Below are 21927 nucleotides of genomic sequence, written 5' to 3'. Positions count from 1 at the left end.
TAAAGCTTCCATGCAATACAACATTCTGCTTCCCTTCCCCAATCTGTTGGCTGTATGTCATCTCCCAAGGTGACCACTGAAGGCATGTGTTGACAAGGGTAAAACCTGTTGCCATGATCCTGGAATGTGAAGAATGGCATTCCTTCTGTGCTACCCCCCAAAACCACACTTCACCGTGATTGATCTTTCTGTGAACAAAAAGCATACCTGGCTAAACACTAGAACTTTCAGGTTTAATTGTTATAGCAGCTAGTGCAGCTAAAATAGATCTTTATTTTTACTTCTATAATTAATCCAAATTATATTTAAGGATATATATTTATACACTATAATATAAAGAAACATTAGAATTACCTAAAAATTTTTAAAAATTAGCAACAGAACATTCTTTTAATGGATTATCTCACAGGAATTAAAATCATGTTTGATTTTATGGGGAAATGTATACAGACCATTAGGTCTGTAGTCTGTAAGACTTATGATCACAATTTACACATATCCTATATAACCACAGTTATTTTGGAATGTTGTAATTATACAAGTAATTTTACATTATCTATTTTTTATTATCAAAACATTTTAGTTAAATTCACAAAAACACCCCATGAATATCACATTAAAAGATGAGGGGAAAGAAGAAGAAAAGAAAGAAGAGGAAAAAGATCAAAGTTTGTGTACACAGTAATATACTTCACAGTTTTGCCATGGCTGTCCTTTGCACATGAGTATAAATCTTTCCAAGCAGTGTGCTACCAGTGGGGCACAGATGTGCTGAGATATTAATCCTCTCAGCCCTGGGCAGCCTGGTAAGGCTCAGGGCCGTGGAAGCCCCCAGGTGGTCTCCTCAAGTAACCCAAGCACTGGGGATAAGGTAACAGCAGCCTTGCTAACCAAAGCCTGGGTGTTTCGTTATACATTTTCTCTTCATTTAAATCAAACAGAGCTGATATGTTTCATATACAAAATCAAAGAGAAAATTAATATAACATTTTAAAAGGATGCTACATTCATAAAAATACTGCAGTATGTTATCAGTCAGAAAATTACTAGAAAGTGAAACAGATTTTTCTTATTTGACTGTGTTTTGATGAGCATGAATGAAGTATCTGAAGATAAAACACTTCCTAAAGCTCTAGGACACATACTGAACTTGACAGAATATTAGCATATGAATGAGGGGGGAGTACATTTAAAAGAGTTTCTTATCCTAGTCTACCACTATGTGATATTTAATGAGCTCCAATGAGTACATTGGTCCCATTGAAGTATACTTCATGAACATAAAACTATATGCTAAATGCTTTGCCAGAAATAAAAGAAACCCCAACATCATCATGCACACCTGCTAGTGATGATTAAATAAGAAAAAAAAAAACAACCAAAACCCAGCATTGAAATGTATGTCTTACAAAGAATTATACATTACTCTTTCCCTTGCATGTTCCACCCCGCACCCCACCCCCCAAAAAAAGAAAAAAAAAAACCCAGTGAATTAGTCTTAGGTTTTCATCTTATTTTCCAGACATTATAGTTAGTATACTACATTTTTAAAGTAAAAAAAGATAAATTTAGATTCTCCTTAGAAATGTTCTTGTGGTAAATTAGAAACAGAAATGCATTAAAGAAGCAATTTTCTGCTTTGGAAATATGTATTTTTTAAAGCCCTTAAACCCAGAAATGACCTAGAGTTTGTGGAGATCCTCAATTCTGGAGAGAGTTGTGGTAGGAAGAGCATTCCTGCATCCAGAGAAGTAAAGAACTTCTCTGCCCATCCCCAACAAAACAGACCAGCGCAAACAGCTACCTATAGACCAAGGTGGCCTGGGTGGATCCTAAATGGAGTCCCTGGGTGCCCTTCGTTGGTGGGTCCAGCAACCTGCACTCTCCTCACATGACATTTGGCGCCTTGTGCTGCATTATGACTGCCTGTTCACTGATCCGTATTCTCCAGTGAATGATAACTGCCCTCCATGTGGAAAGAACTCATGTCTCTAAAGTCCATCATTGTATCCTCAGGTACTAGCCTTCTATTTTTACCTATACTCAATAAATATGTGCGTATTAATGAACTCATTCGTTTATTCATACAATCCACAAATAGTTACTTAACAGCTATTATGTAGCACGTACTAACTCAAGCACTGGGGATAAGGTAACAAATAAAATATAGCATTTTATAGAAAAATACAGCCTAGGAGACAGCAAAGAAATCAGCAGAGAGAAGCACTGTTTTCAAGGAGGGTAGCAGCAGAACAATAAGCTCCATCTTGCACTGGCTCTTTAAGACCTTAGGGAAAGGAGACTAGAGACACATGTAAAAGGCCCTAACAACTCCCAGTACAGGAAGAGGAGATGCTGATTAGAAAACTACAATGCTACAGGATCTACAAGCAAGTGAAATGTGAGCACAGATGGTAATATGACCTAACTAGGAACCACAGAATAGTGAGGCCTGAGGAGGTTGATGTTATATAAGACATTGATCACATTGTTGTGTATGCCACAAAAGCCTTAATCATGGAATATTCCAAAAGAAATATCTCTACTATATGAAATATATCAGTTTTTGCTGTTCATAAACCCAGACATTGACCTTTTTTTCTAACTTTTATTTTAAGTTCAGGGGTACATGTGCAGGATGTACAGTAAACATGTGCCATGGCAGTTTGCTGCACAGATCATCCCATCACCCAGGTATGAAGCCCAGCATCCATTAGCTATTCTTCCTAATGCCCTTTCCCCCACCCCTGACCCGCCGACAGCCCCCAGTGTGTGTTGTTCCCCCTCCATGTGTTCTCATCATTCAACTTCCACTTAAAAGTGAAAACATGTGATATTTGGTTTTGGGTTCCTGCATTAGTTTGCTGAGGATAATGGCCTCCAGCTGCATCCATGTCCCTGCAAAGGACATGATCTCATTCCTTTTTACAGTTGCATAGTATTCCCTGGTGTATATGTACCACATTTTCTTTATCCAGTCTATCATTGAGGGGCACTTAGGTTGATTCCATGTCTTTGCTATTGTGAATAGTGCTGCAATGAACATATGCATGCATGTATCTTTATAATAGAATGATTAATACTCCTTTGGGTATATACCCAGTAATGGGATTGATAAACCCAGACATTTAGCTGAAATAAAATCTGGAGCAATTTTTTTCTCTCAGTATTTCAAATGTTCTTCATGCTTGAAAAAGGTACATAAAATTTCAAGTTAGGAGTCATTTAACAATATTGGTTGTCAAAAAGAAACTGAATCTAGTACCCAAGAAATGCTGCTTTTTCTACACCTATGTCCTATAGTTTGTGATGCTTTTAATTATAATAAAAAATAAAACATGAAGATGGATAAGAAGAAACAGAAAACTAAAGACTAACCAAAATGTGTGTTAATATGATTTGCTAAAATATGAGCATCAAACACAAAGTGCTCAATTAGGAAGATGGATAATGCCAACCTTTGAAGCAAAAACAAGGAGATGGGAAGTCTTGCTTAATACAAGTGAAAGTATAAACACTCTCTCTGGAATGCAATCTGGCAAAGCATATTGAAATTAAGGATGCCTATTTCCTGACATACAGAACTCTGATTTTAAGGTATGAAATCCAGATAAACACTCAGAATAAGTCCAAAATGTTCAGTGCTGCATTATTATGGCAGCAAGGGGTTGGGGACAGTTTAAGTATTCATCAGTAAAAGAATGAATGTTAAAATGTAGTAGATGCATGTGATGGATATTATCATGCAGTAATTTGAAACAATAAATCTGATTATTCTCTTAGAATATTATAAACCTTGAAAACAAAAATAAATTTAACAAATAAAATAAAACCTGTAGTACCATGACATTTGTGAAAATTAAAACCTCTCTGTCCACAAACAAATACTGCTTATTTTACAAGAATTCAAAAATAGTTGAGAACATATATGGAACATATTACTAGAGTGGATGGGAGAAATAAGGGATAAAGGAAAAAAGATTAAATGAATAAAATGAGAAGACCTGGAATGGACCAGCCATGACAATTGTTATGAAACTAATACTAGAGTTAGCCCAACTCTCTGCACCTGTGGATATTAGACACATGTACTATATCAGTACATACAAGCGTATAAGACCCCTTTGTGCTTTTCCCCCTTCCTGAATCACTGTGTATACCCATATCACATATCTAGTATGTAGACAAATACAGATACAGATTCATTTATAGATAAAGACATAGACATAGGTTAGATATCGCCTGACCCACTGAAGTTTTGTATATTGATTATATGGACCAAGGACGTTCCCAGGATTCAAGACTGTCAGTGTTAAAACCAGCAAAGTCCCAGGAAAACCAGGATGACTTGATCATGCTACTTGTTCACCTGATGAACAAGTCAGATAGCACACCCTCACCTCTGCAATAAGAGCTTCCTCCCACAGATCTCTATTACTGGCTTTCACCCTGTTCTTTAAAGCAAGCTGTTTTTATACAGGATTTTAGGAGCTTTGGAAGTTCAATTCTTGAAAATCCCATGCACTAAAAAGAAAATAATTTCAGATATGCGAGATGTAAAACTAATTGTGTGCCCGCAAAATTGTATTCAAATGATCACACAGTTGAAAAGAAATCACATATTTATTCATTACCTAAATTATCAAGACACTAAACTATATTAGACATCATTGTGAAATCATTAATAAGATGTACTCCCTTATCAAAGTTTTTATAGCATATAGTTTTGAGAAAAAGCAAATGTAAAAGTATGAATAGTAAAATACTGATTCCATAAGTCAGAAAATCATAAAATTTTTATTATATTTTAGTCAGTATCTTGTATACTTTCTACTGAAGCCTATAAGTAAAATTGTTTTGTTCACCTCTTCATATAAAAATTACATTGACATTATATAAAATAACCTTATTTTTACTACCCAAAATCTTATCTAAAAGGCATGTAATTATTTTTTCATTTATTTTTTTTTATTTTCCTCCTCAAAACCAAAGTCTCCACTAGCCTATTGGTGAATATTACTCTTTTATAACTTATAAAATTTAATGGCGTATTTCAGAGACCAGAACAAACTATGCTTACCAATAAATAAACTAGTATATTTTATTTCCTTCAAAAGAAGGTGGTAGTGTCTGTATGAATGAGTGTGGTTTCTTGCACCTTGGATAACATTTAAATATATAGCAAAAAACAGTTTGTTTTCCGTCGCTGTTAAGAGCACTCACACAGTGCAGAAATGAGAGGTATGAAAGGTCACTCCAGAAATGATCAAATCATCATAAACCTTTACACATTTGATACATGAGCAATTTTTTACTTTTGGAAGCTATTTAAGGGGGAGCAACATAACCTATGATGTCAATAAGAGTTTAAAAACTAAAGTGTGAAAACATGACTATATATTTAATTAGAGTCTTCATTTTGGCCTAATATTGTTTTCTCTAGATTTTATCTTTGGTAATGCTAAAAGAAAGTGAGTTTTGAGCTTTATCTTCCTTAGAGGAGAAAAATATCTATTCCTTTCCTATTTCTCTTAAGGGTAGAAAGGAAGTGCAATATCTCACTGTACTCATAACCAGACCTGAAGGCACGGTTGCCAGGGAAGATGGCATCATGGCTCACTGTAGTCAAATTTGGTAGCCAACATCTACAGGCGAATTCTACCAAAAGGAGGTAACAACAACAAAAACCTTCAAAACGCTTCAAGAAATTAGTTGAAGGAGAAATAAATCAAAGGCCAATGAACATCCTGAAAACCTGAAAAGAGATAACTAGCTATATGCATGTTTTGGCTGTACCATAACATTTTCATGATACTTTAGATCAGTCAAAGTAGCCTGTGTCCAAACAGAAGTCAGATGCACCTCTTGAAGTGACTCTAATAAAAGCATTCTCCCCAAGAGTCTTTAGCAAGCCAAGACAAAGCATGTGGTGAATTGGAGAGAGAAGGAGGGGTGCTTGCTTTTTGTCTAATACGGCAACGTTTGCTCTGATAGGTCATGAGAGTTGGCAAGGTAGTCTAGTCTCGAAGAGCCAAAAAGATACTTCCTTCCCCAACCAACCCTCTACAACCCACAAAACCCACAAAAAAAGGATGTGAAGGATAATGATTATAAAACTAAAAACTCTGTGTATTCTCTCTACAATTTGCCCAGAGCTTCCCTCATTCATAGATTTCTCTATTCCTAATCAAGAGAAACAAGCTAAAATAATTTTGACCTGTATTTCACCATGATGGCTTTTGCTTTTAGCTTACTTGAAGAACTGTATTGTGTATTTTGACATATTTTCTGCTAAACACACATATTTTAATAATTTATGTTCCCTTTTATTATTTGATTAATATTCTAATAGGTTTTCATGTGGTTTAAGCCAATGGAAATTTTTTTAACAGATCAGCTGGAATTTCTGCATGAGTAAATGTTCTGTTCTTTTAAATTATAGTTACCTTTCAAATTGCATATGCCTTCACAATTTAACCATTTGATAAAGGACTATTTTTATACAGTAAATTTGCAAAATCTAGATAATCACTAATATAGTCTTACTTCAACAACATTAATAATTAATTGTTCACTCTTACAGCACGTAATTATTGAACACCCAGAATATGCGAATTCTGGGATTATATCAATAAATCAAAAATATGGTTTTTGTCCTAATGGAGCTAACAGTCTGGCAAATCGAAAAAATAATTTTTTTAAAAAAGCAAGATTATGCAAATAAATTTTCAGCAATAATATTTTAAACTCTAAAATATTAATTAAAGTATTTCTAGCAAACCAAGCTTTGTTGTACCCACAGAAATATCAAAGGATGGATGATTTTATTGTAAGTGAAGCTAGGCTCTATCTTTCTGGGATTATCTTTCCAGGATGGTAGTTTTGCTTCATTTTTTAAGATACTACTGTACTTCCCAAACAAGAATGCCTAGAAAACTATATAACACATTAAACCATCAAATTTCTTGTCCCAAATCTTGTGTATAACATATGTACAGCAATACTTTCATAGAAAAAAATCATACTTTAGATTCAAAAGATTTAAATTTAGAACACTTCAAAAATCACTTATTATGATTATTATAATACAGTGTTTTTCAGTATACTTCATTTTTGGAGAAATAATGCTCCAGGCATTTTCTTTTCCCTTTAGCACACTGATAGTGTCCTGTCCAAGTTTGGTAATGAGAAAGGTTCTCCAACTATTCATGCTGTATAGCCTTTGCTCTACTCAGATTATTCACATCTCCCTAAGATCAACTATTGCTCCATCATTACGGTCCACTACACACAGGGTACAAGTACTTCAGACCCACTTACCTATTATTAAAGCCAATATAATGTACTTACTGACCACTATGTTTAAGGAATTTTTAGATACTATCATAAGACTTAAGAGAGAAGAAAAAAGAAAGTTAGGAAAGAGATTACACTTACAACAGAGAAAAAGGAAAGACCTAAGAGTATGTTTTCCTAACTAGTGCCTAAAAGACCACCTGGGATATCATAATTTTTCAGTGTATATTAGCTAAATTAATGGACAAACAAATTGCATTAGAAATTAACTCTAAGAAGCGGAAGTTAATAAGAAAGGTTCTGTGAAATACCCCAGGTGAAACAAGAAAAACCAAACTCACATAACCTCTCAAGTTGGTGATACATATCAGAAAATGAAAAATACACTCCACAGACACTAAGAATGGTATGTCTAAACTCATTCATATGAAATTACTTATTGTGCATATACATATACTCTGCACATACAATATTCCAGACACTAGAGGTCCAGCAATGAACAAAAGCAGGCCAAATATCAGCCCTCATGACATATACATTCCAGAATGATGACAGATAACAAAATAAAGTATGACAGGACTTTTGCTTCAGCCCATGAATGATCAACTGCTCTGGGAATGACCTACCTGCCAAAACAAACATCAAAACAGAAATATATATATATATATATATATATATATATATATATATATATATATATATATATGAAATAACTGTTTTCAGACATTGGATATCAGACAGCCTAGGATAAAGATGAGTCAAAAAATTACTCCAGTTTACTGATTCAGTGCTATCCCCATCAAGCTACCATTGACTTTCCTCACAGAATTAGAAAAAAAACTACTTTAAATTTCATAGGAACAAAAAAAGAGCCTGTATAGCGAGGACAATCCTAAGTAGAAAGATCAAAGCTGGAGGTATCATGCTACCTGACTTCAAACTATACTATAAGGCTACGGTAACCCAAACAGCATGGCACTTGTACCAAAACAGACATATAGATAAATGGAACAGAAAAGAGGCCTCAGAAATAACACCACACATCTACAACCATGTGATCTTTGACAAACCTTACAAAAACAAGCAATGGGAAAAGGATTCCATATTTAATAAATGGTGTTGGGAAAACTGGCTAGCCATATGCAGAAAGCTAAAACTGGACCCCTTCCTTACACCTTATACAAAAATTAACTCAAGATGGATTAAAGATTTAAATGTAAAACCTAAAACCATAAAAACCCTAGAAGAAAACCTAGGCAATACCATTCAGGACATAGGCATGGGCAAAGACTTCATGACTAAAACATCAAAAGCAATGGGAACAAAAGCCAAAATTGACAAATGGGATTGAATTAAACTAAAGAGCTTCTGCACAGTAAAAGAAACTATCATCGGAATGAACAGGCAACCTACAGAATGGGAGAAAATTTCTGCCATCTATTCATCTGACAAAGGGCTAATATCCAGAATCTACAAGGAGCTTAAATAAATTTACCAAAAAAAAAATCAAAAAGTGGGTGAAGGATATGAACAGACACTTCTCAAAAGAAGATATTTATGCAGCCAACAAACATATGAAAAAAAGCTCATCATCACTGGTCATTAGAGAAATGCAAATCAAAACCACAATGAGATACCATCTCAGGCCAGTTAGAATGGCGATCATTAAAAAGTCTGGAAACAACAGATGGTGGAGAGGATTTGGAGAAATCGGAATGCTTTTACACTGTCGGTGGGAGTGTAAATTAGTTCAAGCATTGTGGAAGACAAGGTGCTGATTCCTCAAGGATTTCGAACCAGAAATACCATTTGACCCAGCAATTCCATTACTGGGTATATACCCAAAGGATTATAAATCATTCTACTATAAAGACACATGCACACGTATGTTTATTGCAGCAATGTTCACAATAGCAAAGACTTGGAACCAGCTCAAATACCTATCAGTGTTAGACTGGATAAAGAAAGTCTGGCACATATACACCATGGACTACAATGCATCCATAAACAAGGATGAGTTCATGTCCTTTGCAGGGACATGGATGAAGCTGGAAACCATTATTCTCAGCAAATTAACACAGAAACAGAAAACCAAACACCGTATATTCTCACTCACAAGTGGGAGTTGAACTATGAGAACACATGATGGACCCAGAGAGGGGAACATCACACAATGGGGCCTGTCGGGGAGTTGGGGGCTAGCGGAGGAATAGCATTAGGAGAAATACCTAATGTAGATGACAGGCTGATGGGTGCAGCAAACCACCATGGCATGTGTATACCTATGTAACAAACCTGCATGTTCTGTACAAGTATCCTAGAACTTAAAATATAAAAAATGTTTTAAAAAAGGCAAATTCCACGATTCAGTGAACAGAGCTTAGCAATCCATTGAATTCAAAAGACAGATGAGAGAATTCAGGAGATGGGTAGAATTTGTGGAGCAGAGTATGCCACAGGGAGGGACCATGCAAAGAAATAGCTTGGGATCACAGAAGGATCTTCTCATTATTTGGTAGAGTATTATTCTATGCCATTGTGGGGTAAAGCTCCATGAAGCTGAGGAATAAGCAGGTGAAAGTGGTAGGCCACATAATTCCTAGAACTTGCATAGGGAATCGTTTGTGTTCCCACCAGAGAGAATGAAGAGACTTTTTACTACCCAGTGCATTCAACCAAGGCCTCAGGAGGGTCATATCTTCATGGAAGATAAATTATACCTAGAGTAAATGCTGTTCCAGGATCTTTATAAAACCTTTCAAAGCAAGCCTCACAAGTATCCATCTAAATCAAAAATAACTTACCATGTGTGCATTCATTTTCCATTGCTATATAAAAGTTGCCACAAATTTATCAGCATAATTCTGGTTGCAATCAAGATATCAGGCAAGCTACTGTATCAACTGAGCCCTCACCTGGGGAAGAATCTGCTTCCAAACTCACTCAAATTGTTTGCAGAATCCATTCTGTTGTGGTTAGAGGACTGGGAGCCCTGGGTTTTGCTTGCTGTCATCTGGAAGCCATCCTCAGATCCTGGGTACCACGTGCAGTTCCCTGCCCAGTAGGCTGACCAATATGGCCACTTTCTTCAACAAGCCTGCAAGGAAAGCCTACAGTTCCAATCTGATAATATGGAGTTTTATAATATAACAAGAATGACATTGCATCACCTTTGCCATAAAACATAACCAATTAGGAAAGTGACATAACATTATCTTTACCACATGCTATTGATTAGAAGTATTCATGGGGAGGGGATTATACAAGAGCATGAAAACCAAGAAACAGGGGTATGGGGCCACCCTGAAATCTGTCACCTACAATATGCAGTAACAAAGTCCAAACTCTTTAAATGAATACAAGAAAACCCAATATTCAATAATGTGAAATTTACAAGATCGATGGACTGGTCAAAATTACTAAGCGTGAAAAAGTTGGAAACATGGCCCATAACCTAAAGAAAAATCAATCTGTAAAAACAGATCCTAAAATGACAGAGATGATAGAATTATCAGACGAGGGCATAAAATGGCTACTGTAAATCTTACAAATATTCTCAAAAATGTAAAAGAGAAGATAAGCACAAAAAGAAAACATATGGAAAATTTAAAAGACCCTAATTAAACTCATAGGGGAAAAAAACTACAAAATCTAAAATAAACAATATGTCAGATGGGATTCCTAGCAGATTAAACACTGAAGACGATGTGGAAACTTAAAAACACAATATGATAAAAATCATAGGTAAAAGGATTAAGAAGAAAAAAACAGATGTTTAGAAAATTATGGAACAGTATCTAACAGTTTAATATATGTGTAACTGGAGATTCAGAAGGAGAGGAAAGAAATGGAGAGGTAACAGAAAAAATATTTGAAGAAATAATCCCTGAACATTTACAAATTGTTAAAAATTATGAACTCAGAGACCCTAGAAACTTAAACACCCAGCAGAAGAAACATATAGAAAGCCACACCAAGGAACATTGCCATATATTGCTAAAAAGGCACATCACAAACAAGAAGAAAATATTTGCAAACAACTTATTAATAAAGTACTTGTATCCAGAATGAAAAATAACTATCAAAATACAATTAGAAAATAAAACTAATTTAAAAATGGACAAAATGTTTAAAATACACTTCACCAAAGAACATAAATATATTGCACATAAGCTCATAAAAATGTTTAATTTCATTAGTCATTAGGAAAATACACGTGAAAACCACCATGAGATAGCATTACACACCTGCAAGAGTGATTAAAATTAGAAGACCAATAATACTAACGCTGGCAAAGACGCAGAACAGCTGGAACATATGCAAAATGATACAGTTATGGAATGCATTTCGGTAGTTTCTTGTGACATCAGCATACCACTTGCCATGTCACTCAGCAGTCCCATGCCTTGATATTTACCCAAGAGAAATGAAGGATTTCAAAGATTGGTACAGAAATTTTCAAGCAGCTTTATTCACCATGGCCCAAACTAGAAACAGCACGAATGTTACCAACAGGTAAACAGATAAACAATTTATAGATTAACCAGAGAATGGAAAACTACACAGCAAGGAAAAGAACTGCTAATACACTCAAAAACATGGGAAATCTCAAAGGCATTATGCTGAGTAAAAGAAGCCACACACACACACACACAAATGTTTTATTCTATTTATATAAAATCCCCCTTCCAGAAAAGGCAAAACTACAGTGACTGAAAGCTGATCAGTGGTTACCATGTGCTGGGAATGCAGAGGGTATTGACTGCAAAGGGAATGCTTTGGGTATTAAAAACTTTCTATATCTTTATTGTGGTGGTAGCTACACAAATATGTACATTTTTTCAAAATTCATCAACTATACACCCCAAAATGGATAAATTGTATTGGATTTAAATCACACTTCAGTGAACAATAAATGAAAGACTAAATCAACAAATAGATGAATACATAAAATTGCCTAAATTATTTTTTAAAGCCAGTGTCTATAAAAATTAAATAAATAACTTCATGGTGTTAAGTGCCCTAGAGGAAAATAAAGCAGCCAAGGGAAGAGGGTGTGCCAGAGTGAGGGAAGGGATGGAATATTAAATAAGGTGTTCAAGAAAAGCCTCACTGAGGTGGTGACATCGAGCAAAGATCTAAAAGAAGTAAGAGGGAAAGCAATGAGGCTGTTTGGAGGAAAAGCAGGGCCTGGGGCAGGCTGATCAACAAGGAAGTCAGTGTACCTGGAGCAGAGTGAGCAAGGGTGGAAGAGTCAGTGAGGTCAGGGAGAAAAGACAGGGTGGGTCCCTTAGAACTATTATAAAGACAAGCTTTTACCTGAGCAAAATAGAAATCCATCATCAAAACTAAGGACTTTTTTGCTTCAAAGTCACCATCAAGAAATTGAAAAGACAATTCACAGGATGGGAAAAAATATTTGAAAATCATGTATCTGATAAGGGACTCATAGCTAAAATATGTAAAGTACTCTTACAACCCAAAAACAGACAAATAATCCAATCTAAAAAATGGGCAAAATATCTCAATAGACATTTCTTTAAACATATACAAATGACTAATAAGCATATGAAAAGATACCCAACATTATTAGTCATCAGGGAAGTGCAAACCAAAATCATAATGACCTATCATTCATATACATTCACACCTGTAATCCCAGCACTTCGGGAGGCCAAGGCAGGTGCATCACCTGAAGTCAGGAGTTTGAGACCACCCTGACCAACATGGCGAAACCCCATCTCTACTAAAAATACAAAAATGAGCTGGGCATGGTGGCACATGCCTATAGTCCCAGCTACTCGGGAGGCTGAGGCAGAAGAATCGCTTGAACCCAGGAGGCGGAGGTTGCAGTGAGCCGAGATCACACCTCTGTACTCCAGCCTGGGGAACAGAGCAAGACTCTGTCTCAAAAAAAGAAAAGAAAAGAAAAAAAGGAATGGCTATAATCAAAAAGTCAGATAATAACAAGTGTTGACACGGATGTGGAGAAATTAGAACCTTCATACATCACAGTTGGGAATGTAGAACAATGCGGCCACTGTGAAAAACACTCTGACAGTTCCTCACAAAGTTAAACACAAAATTATCGTATGTCTCAGCAATTTTACTCCCAGGTACATATCCATAAGAACTGTAAACATATGTTTTCACAAAAACTTGTAAGGCAGTGTTTACTGAAGCACTGTTCATAATAGCAAAGAAGTGGAAAAAAACCCAAATGTACATTAACTGAAGAACAAATAAACAAAATGTGGCATATCCATACACTAGAATATATATTATTCAGTAACTGAAATACCTATTACTTAGCAATAAAAGAGGACAAAGTACTGACATATGCTTCAACATGGATAAATCTTAAAAATACTTTGCTAAGGGAAAGTACCCAGTCACAAAAGACCACATAGTATATGATGCTATTTATATGAACTTCCCAGAACAGGCAAATATATAGAGACTGAAAGTAGATTAGTGGTTGCCTGGGGCTGGGAGGGTGGGGGTGAGAAAATAAGATGTGACTGCTAATGGGTAGAGAATTTTATTTAAGTGTGATGAAATTGCTCCAAAATTGATTGTAGTGATGGTTGCACAACTCTGTGACCATACTAAAACCCACTGAATTCTGCACTTTAAATGGGTCAATTGTTTATGAATTTTACCTCCAGAAAATTGTAAAAAACGAATCTATCAAAAAAGTAGAAATCAAATAGGTGGTTTTGAGGAGAAAAGTGACTTTTTAAACTTTCTATATGTATCATTTTTGCACCTTTTTACTTTCTGACTTATTTTACCAACGATGAGAGGTTATAGGAGTTTGGTTTCACTTGGAATATTTCATGGAGATTTTCTTAACTCCTACTTCTCAATTTCTAAAGCATTTGTTTTTTCATTAATTTAATGAATATGCATTGAAAACCCATTATTGAAAAGCACTATATCCCAGGTGCTTTTTAGGCACCTGGGAGAAGGAAACATGTCCTTCATTCTTTTTCTTTTCTCTGTCATTAGCCTAGTCAATTTCTTCACTTTCTTTTTCCTTGTTTTTCTTTTCTTAAGACTTAGAGCAGCATCTGAAAATCCCTTAAATATAATGATCACTAAATGGATTTTTTTTAGTTTTAAGATTAGGTTAGTTTGATTATCTGACTTCAAATTATACTATGAGGCTACAGTTAACAAAACAGTATGGTACTAGTATAAACATTAATACACAGAAAAATGGAACAGTCTAGAGAACCCAGAAAGAAACCCAAATATTTACTACTAACTGATCTTTGATAAAGCATACAAAAACATATATTTGGGAAAGGACACCCTATTTAATAAATGGTGCTTGGAAAACTGGATAGCCACATGTAGGAGAATAAAATTTGATCTCTGTCTCTCACCATATACAAAAATCAACTGAAGGTGGATCAATGACTTAAATCTAAGACCTGTAACCATTAAAGTTCTGGAAGAAAAACTCTTCTTGACATTAGCGTAGGCAAAGAATTTATGATTAGGACCCCAAAAGCAGAGATAACAAAAATAAAAATAAATAGGACATAATTAAACTAAAAATATTAATTTTTTAGTCTGGGAGAAAGTATTTGCAAACTCCACATCCAACAAAAGACTAATATCCAGAATCTACCAGGAGCTCAAACAAATCAGCAAGAAAAAAACAAATAATCCCATCAAAAGTGGGCAAATGACATGAGTAGACATTTCTCAAAATAAGATATACAAATGGACAACAGAAATATGAAAAATATGTTCAATTTCACTGATCATCAGGGAAATGCAAATTAAAACCACAATGAGACACCACCCTACCCCAGCCAAAATGGCCATTACTAAAAAGTCAAAAAAACAATAGATATTGGCATGGATGTGGTGAAAAGGGAACACTTAGACACTGCTGGTAGGAATGTAAACTAGTATAACCTCTGTAGATAACAGTATAGAGATTTCTTAAAGAATTAAAAGTAGAAATATCATTTGACCCAACAATCCCTCTACCAGTATCTACCCAAAAGAAAAGAAGTCATTACCTAAAGAAAAGTAAGTCACTGTATCACAAAGACATCTACAAGCATATGTTTGTCACAGCACACAATTCACAATCACAAAGATATGAAATAAACTTAAGTGCCCCTCAACCAATGAATGGATAAAGAACATGTGGTGTGTATATATATATATACACCATGGAATACTACTCAGCCATTAAACAGAATGAAATTATTTGCAGCAATTTAGATGGAGCTGGAGGTCATTATTCTAAGTAAAGTAACTCAAGAACGGAAAACCAAATACCATATGTTCTCACTTATAAGTGAGACCTAAGCTGTGGTTATGTAAGGGCATACAGAGTGGTGTAACGGACTTTGGGAGGGAGTCGAGGAATTAAAAAGCTACATATTTGGGTACAATGTACTCTACTCAGGTAACAAGTGCACTAAAATTTCAGAATTCACCAACATACAATTCATCCATGTAACCAAACCACTTGTACCCAAAAAGCCATTGAATATATATACATATATATACACACACATACATACATACATACACACACACACACACACACACACATATATATATGAGTTTGAAGTATTTGCACCCTATTATGTAGTTGGACAGCAATAATGGAACAATAGGTAACCTTGGGGTAGCATGAAGAACTTGGGTAGAGAAAAGACTATCGGGTATGAATACTGGCCTGTCTACTCCTTTCCACAGTCAGAGAGTACACTATCAGTGTGCCAAGGGGAAAAAATGACCTATAACATCATTTCTCCAAAAATATATAGTCTATAGGAAGATGCTAATTTTAAAGTAAAATTTTTAAAGACAGAAGATATGAAAATTTTTATAGATGACACCATCATTTTCAGGCAAAACTATCACATAGTAATAGAAACATTTGGATTGGTGGATGAACAAGAGTTAATAACTGGGCCTTAGTTGATGTTCTTTTCTTTCTCTGATCCTCTCTTCCTTTCTCTGACATACATCCTATATGTATTTGCTTCTCTTCCCTCTGACTTACTCTCCCATGCTTAGGCCATTGACTGTCTAGAATACCGAGTGATTTCTATAATCAGTGTTAAAACAGCTGCTGCCAACCAGGCACTGATAGGAAGCTGTGTAATGCCCTCCTCGAGAGAAGCCCACAAGTTGTCCAAGGACTGTAGCAACAATTTCGGCATAAAGATGGCCTGAAGTTAAGTACGGAGTTATTTTTTTAAGCGTAAAAAGGAGCAAGGCCCAAATAAACCCCCCCAAATAAGAAGTCAAACTCCAGGAATGAAAATTTGACCTTATACAGGCTTTAACAGTGTTGTTAAAATGTGCAGACACTAATCCATCTACACACAGCTGCCAAATTAACCTTCTTAAAGTACACCTTCTATATTATCACTCCAGGCTCCCACCAAGAATGATGAATTCTGTCCTGAGCATTGCACATTAAGAAGAACCTGGTGACTGGATTATGAAAAAACTGGAGTGAATTCTGGGGAGAGAAACCTGGAAGGCAATAGAAAAGTCTTATCATGCTAAGGACAAGAGATACATCTCTAACCCTGGGGGTGCAGATAATTTAACAAATTTTTTCCACCAAACTTAAAGGAGTACCATATTATTAGTAAATATATATCTTATAAAGAAAGTTCCTCAGTAAAAAACAGAAAACTAACTGGGTAAAAAATGTGATTTTAATTTTATCATTTAACATATGCTTTGAATTTAAGTTTGTCTTTTAGGCAACCATACTCATGGTATTTGGACTTTTCCCAAGCGACATAAAATTTTAATGTGTCATTGCTATCCTGAGAAAGCTACTTGTCTGTTCCCTGAAAGAGCTGTCTTCTAAAATTCCAAACCAAACAAATTAGTATTTTCTTTCCTAAAAGCCATCATTGTTCCACAGTGCTTTAATTTGGCCCCCACAAAAAAAAAAATTCACTGTCACCTCTTAGTTCTACTAATTATACATTTCCTCCCATGATGCCTATATTCATGGCTTCTGTTTCTTATTAGCTGTTTTGAGGTAAGTCAGAAGTGAGCCAATTTACTGGTAATGGCTTCATGAAGAGAATAGGTCATCGGTGGCTAAATCTCATAGGTAAACCATGTTAATAATAGATAGAACCTAATTCAACACTTGCAAGCCAATTAAGAAAAATATGTACCTGCTCTACCTGCCCTTCATTCTTTTATTTTATTTTATTTTTTTTCTTTTTGTCAGAAAACTCAACTCAGATGTTTTCCTGCCTTCCTTTGACCATTTCTTCCTCTCCTACACCAGGCTGTAATCTATTGCCCTCTTATTTCTAGACATTCATTCACATCCAGGCACTTTCTTTCGGCCTTCAAATGTGATTTCACTAACATTTTCTCCTTAAGATCCATCCATTATTGTAATTATCACTCAATCTTCTTTCTGTCTGTTTCAATGTCCTTAGAGTTCACAACGTGTTCATTTTCTCTCAACTTTTTCTGATTCCTTGCTTTCACAGAAGAATAAGGGAAGGAAGGTTTTTGTTGATTTTTCTTTTTTTAAGGAAAAAAAAACAGAAAATCAGCTTTTATGAAGGATTCGGAGTCCCCATTGGATGTACAGCCAGATAAAGTGCTCTATTGAAACTGGGTATTTGTCTACATGAAAGTACACACAAAGCTACACTTTCTTATAAAGAGAATCAGAATCTATTAAACTGTAGAAATTTAAAAGCTAAAAAACATCTTGAAGGCCATCTAGAACCACCTCATTATTTTTACGGACGGGGACAAACAGGAGCCAGCTGTTGTGATCTATTTCATGCATCAAGCTTTTGTATTGATGCCATTGTTGCTGTTGTTGTATATTTGTTAAGTATATCCACATATCCATTACAAGACTTATATATTCAATTTTACTAATATATACTTAATATTTAGTAATATTCAATATTTACTAAGCACCTCATCAGTGCCCATCTTAGGGGGAAAAATAGAGAATCCTCATAGATGGAGCACCTTATAGTTTCCAGTTGCCTTCTCTCCCATCCCATTTAACCATCATATTTTGACACAGACAGCAAATGAAACAGCCTCAAAGATGAGCAATTACTTGCCAAGGATCACAAATCTACAAAAGAGCAGAGCCAGAATTTTAAACCAGGCCTGTCTCAATTCAAAGTCTGTTTCTGTCTTTTGTTTGCTTGCTAGCTTGTTTTTACTCTTCAGGGCTGTCTATTCAGTATAAGCCCAACCAAGCCAGTTTCTCAAACAGACAATTGGTGGTCCCCAGAGTATCCAAACCAGATGACAATTTGCTTTCCTAAATTCTGACCATTACAGTTTTGGTCCATGTTTGCCCCAATTCAATGAACCACTGTATCTGCGCTGTGACAGCCTGGGAAGCCTCTTTGTGTGGATGTGTGATATATTTAAGGAAGGCAGTGGTGATGCTATCAAGGAGAAAGACTAGAAAAAAAAAAAGAGGCAATCATTTAGGTAATTAATTATAAAGTCTTTATATTAAAATTAACAACCCTTGTTATTATTTTTAAAGAAATAGCCTAATATTTCTTCTACTGAAAAAAGATTTTCCACTCTTTTGTAACTTCAGTTTTAGCTATTTTATTTCCTTTATCATTTTTTTTCCATTTTCTTTCCCCACTTTCACACTCAATAATGTGTGATTCATCTTTTCTGATCCAAGGATGTCTGCCACTTTCCTTTAATATAACAGCAATTCACATCAGTATTAATGGAATAAAGTTCTACTCCTTCACCTGGTTCTTTTTTGGTAGATAAAGAATAACAAAAAAAGTACTTCAAACTTGAGATGTGTCTTAAAATAGATAAGTCTTTGCAAAATGCATGACCTATTTAAAAAAATCCCTCACATTTTAATTTTTTGGTAGTTCAACGTTATTGATTAAATTTTCTCACGTCTACTTTGATATTAGATCAAGACAATTGGGATTAAAATTTTTTTCCTGTTCATTCTCAATGTTAGACTCTTAGATTTGCATTGGTGTGACTGTTTAATCCTGCAAACACATGCAGCGGTGTACATGCGCACTGCTGAACAAAAGGCCTCTATACAAGGACATAGCACCTCTGTTGTATCTCACTCTGCTCCAGTGGGAGTTACTTGAGGGAAGGGATTTTGTTTTGATCATTCATGTGGTTTCTAGAACAGCGTAAACAGAAATGTGTGTATTGAATTAAATTGGAATGAAATTTGGCCATAGTGCTACAGCCTAGCTCTAATACACAATTCTCGAAGGAAAAATAGATTGACTTTGAGAAAAGAGGGAATGGAAGAGAACAGGTAAATGGATACCTGCTATTACTGCCATATTTTATTTTCCACAACTTTCAGGAACTAAAGAGGTTGAAGAATGAACAAAAGCAGAAGGAAACTCATTTTCATTCATTTAACAATTATTTTTTAGGATCTAGTATGTGTCAGGAACTATGCTATGAACTTGAATTACTTTATATTGTTTGTTTACAGAACAACTATGATTTAGGTTTCGTTATACAAATTTTTAAAATAGGAAGCTAAGTCTTAGGGTGGTTATGTAACTATTTCCAGATTATACATTTAGCAAAGTGTAGAACTGGAATTTCAACCCAAGTCTTCCTGTCTCAAAAGCCCATGCTCTTTAGACTTCACCGAGCTTCTTCCTGCATGCAAACAAAACCCATAAATGTAAATTACTCATTCTATATTGATAAACAATATAGATCCTCATACAAACCAATTATCTAAAAGTGAATTACTGAACGTTGCTGAGTCTGTCTTTGACACCTCATAAATAACACAGCAGTGAAATCTGCAACAGCTTAAAGGTAAAGGATCTACATTTACAGATCCCATGGTTACTGCAAGAGCTAAATGCAGGTACAGGTTTCCACAAGACAGACACGTCTCTAGCCTCTGTCTTCTAAAACAGGCACCTGCTAAGCTCTTCATCTTTTCATATGTCCTGGAAATATATACTATAGAAAAAAACTCATTTTGATAATACATATTTCCTTGGGGATAACACTCAGTTTCAGAGGGCTTGTGCTGGTCTTTTATAAGATCAAGATTCTAGCTTAGTTGTTTCCTCTGTAGTGAACATGGATACATCCATTTTAATTGTTTGCTTTAGCAAGTAAACTCTTTTCCAAATATGGTGCTAGTGGTGAGTTAGTCTTGGGTCATATTCTAGTCATCCTCTGATGCAGCCGACCAAAGACTCTGACAAAGTGCAGGTCCTAGAGAAAGGCTCCTATCAAATAATGGAGTGTTAGATTGTAAAGTGATATAGCAAGTTTTTTTTTTTTGAGATGGAGTTTCCCTCTTGTTGCCCAGGCTGCAGTTCAATGGCGCGATCTACGCTCACTGCAACCTCCGCCTCCCGGGTTCAAGTAATTCTCCTGCCTCAGCTTCCCAAATAGCTGGAACTACAGGTGTCTGCCACCACACCTGGCAAATTTTGTAGTATTAGTAGAGAGGGGGTTTCACCATGTTGGTCAAGCTGGTCTCGAACTCCTGACCTCAAGTGATCCACCCGCCTCAGCCTCCCAAAGTGCTGGGATTACAGGCATGAGCCACTGTGCTCAACCTGAGTATTTTCTTCAATACTCAGATATTTCATATGAGGAAACTGAGATTCAAAGAGGTTAACTGACTTGCCCAAAATTGTTGCTATTTAGTGGCATAGTTAGTCCTAGGATTCCTTCTACTACATCAAGTTGCCTGAGAGAGCTGAGGAGAAGGTGTGACCGAAACTCCAGACATCCAAAAGGGAGGAGCTGGCCAGAGCAAGTTAAATGTATGTTATTGACCTGTTTAACAAACGATTCCACAGCAAGCCAAAATGATTCCTGTTAATGCTCCAAAAATGTTTAATAGTTCACATTAGATTTTTAATTTTAAATTTACTTTCATCCATATATAGTCTACTTTGTGTTTTTCACCCTCCATTTTTTTTTAATAAACTGGACAGTTTTTCTGATCTAGGACTTGCACATCCACATTTCTCAAAGATGTGAATTCCCTATTGGGTTTCCGATCTTAAAGAACAGCTTCCAGTAGTAAGGGATGTAGAGAGGAAATAAGCCTCCAGAAAACTAGAAGTGGACCCCTTATCCTAATAGAAAACACATTTGCTGCTTTTAAAAAATGACACACTAATCTAATGTGAAGAGTACGATGCTGGCTGAATCTATTAAATAAATAACATTTTATCAAATAACATATATTTTTCCAAAATGCCTGGTTATTAAAATGGGCTGAATTAACCTGTGTTTCTCCACCATATATTCTCCAGCTTCATCTCCATTCCTCTTTTAAATAAACATTCTGAATAATTGTAAATTATGTCATTTTAAAGTGAAAGATACTCATCTTTCTCAAAAGCAATTTAAAGATATTTGCTTCTATATACATGCTCACCCTGCATGCCCATTCCAACTGTTCTACATTCTTCCAAAATCCATTCCATTATCCCATCTCTACCTTCACATTTATGCTCTTTCTCATGCCCTGTCTGAGCTGAGAGCCTAATCTTTTCAAATAGTCAAATCGTATCCAAATGTTAGAGAGCATATGAAAGATCACTTTCTTTTTCTACAGCCTTTATCAGACACTCG

Source organism: Gorilla gorilla, chromosome 3, assembly GCF_029281585.2.
Source record: "Gorilla gorilla gorilla isolate KB3781 chromosome 3, NHGRI_mGorGor1-v2.1_pri, whole genome shotgun sequence".
Taxonomy (NCBI): domain Eukaryota; kingdom Metazoa; phylum Chordata; class Mammalia; order Primates; family Hominidae; genus Gorilla; species Gorilla gorilla.
Note: the sequence above shows the minus strand (reverse complement) of the source record.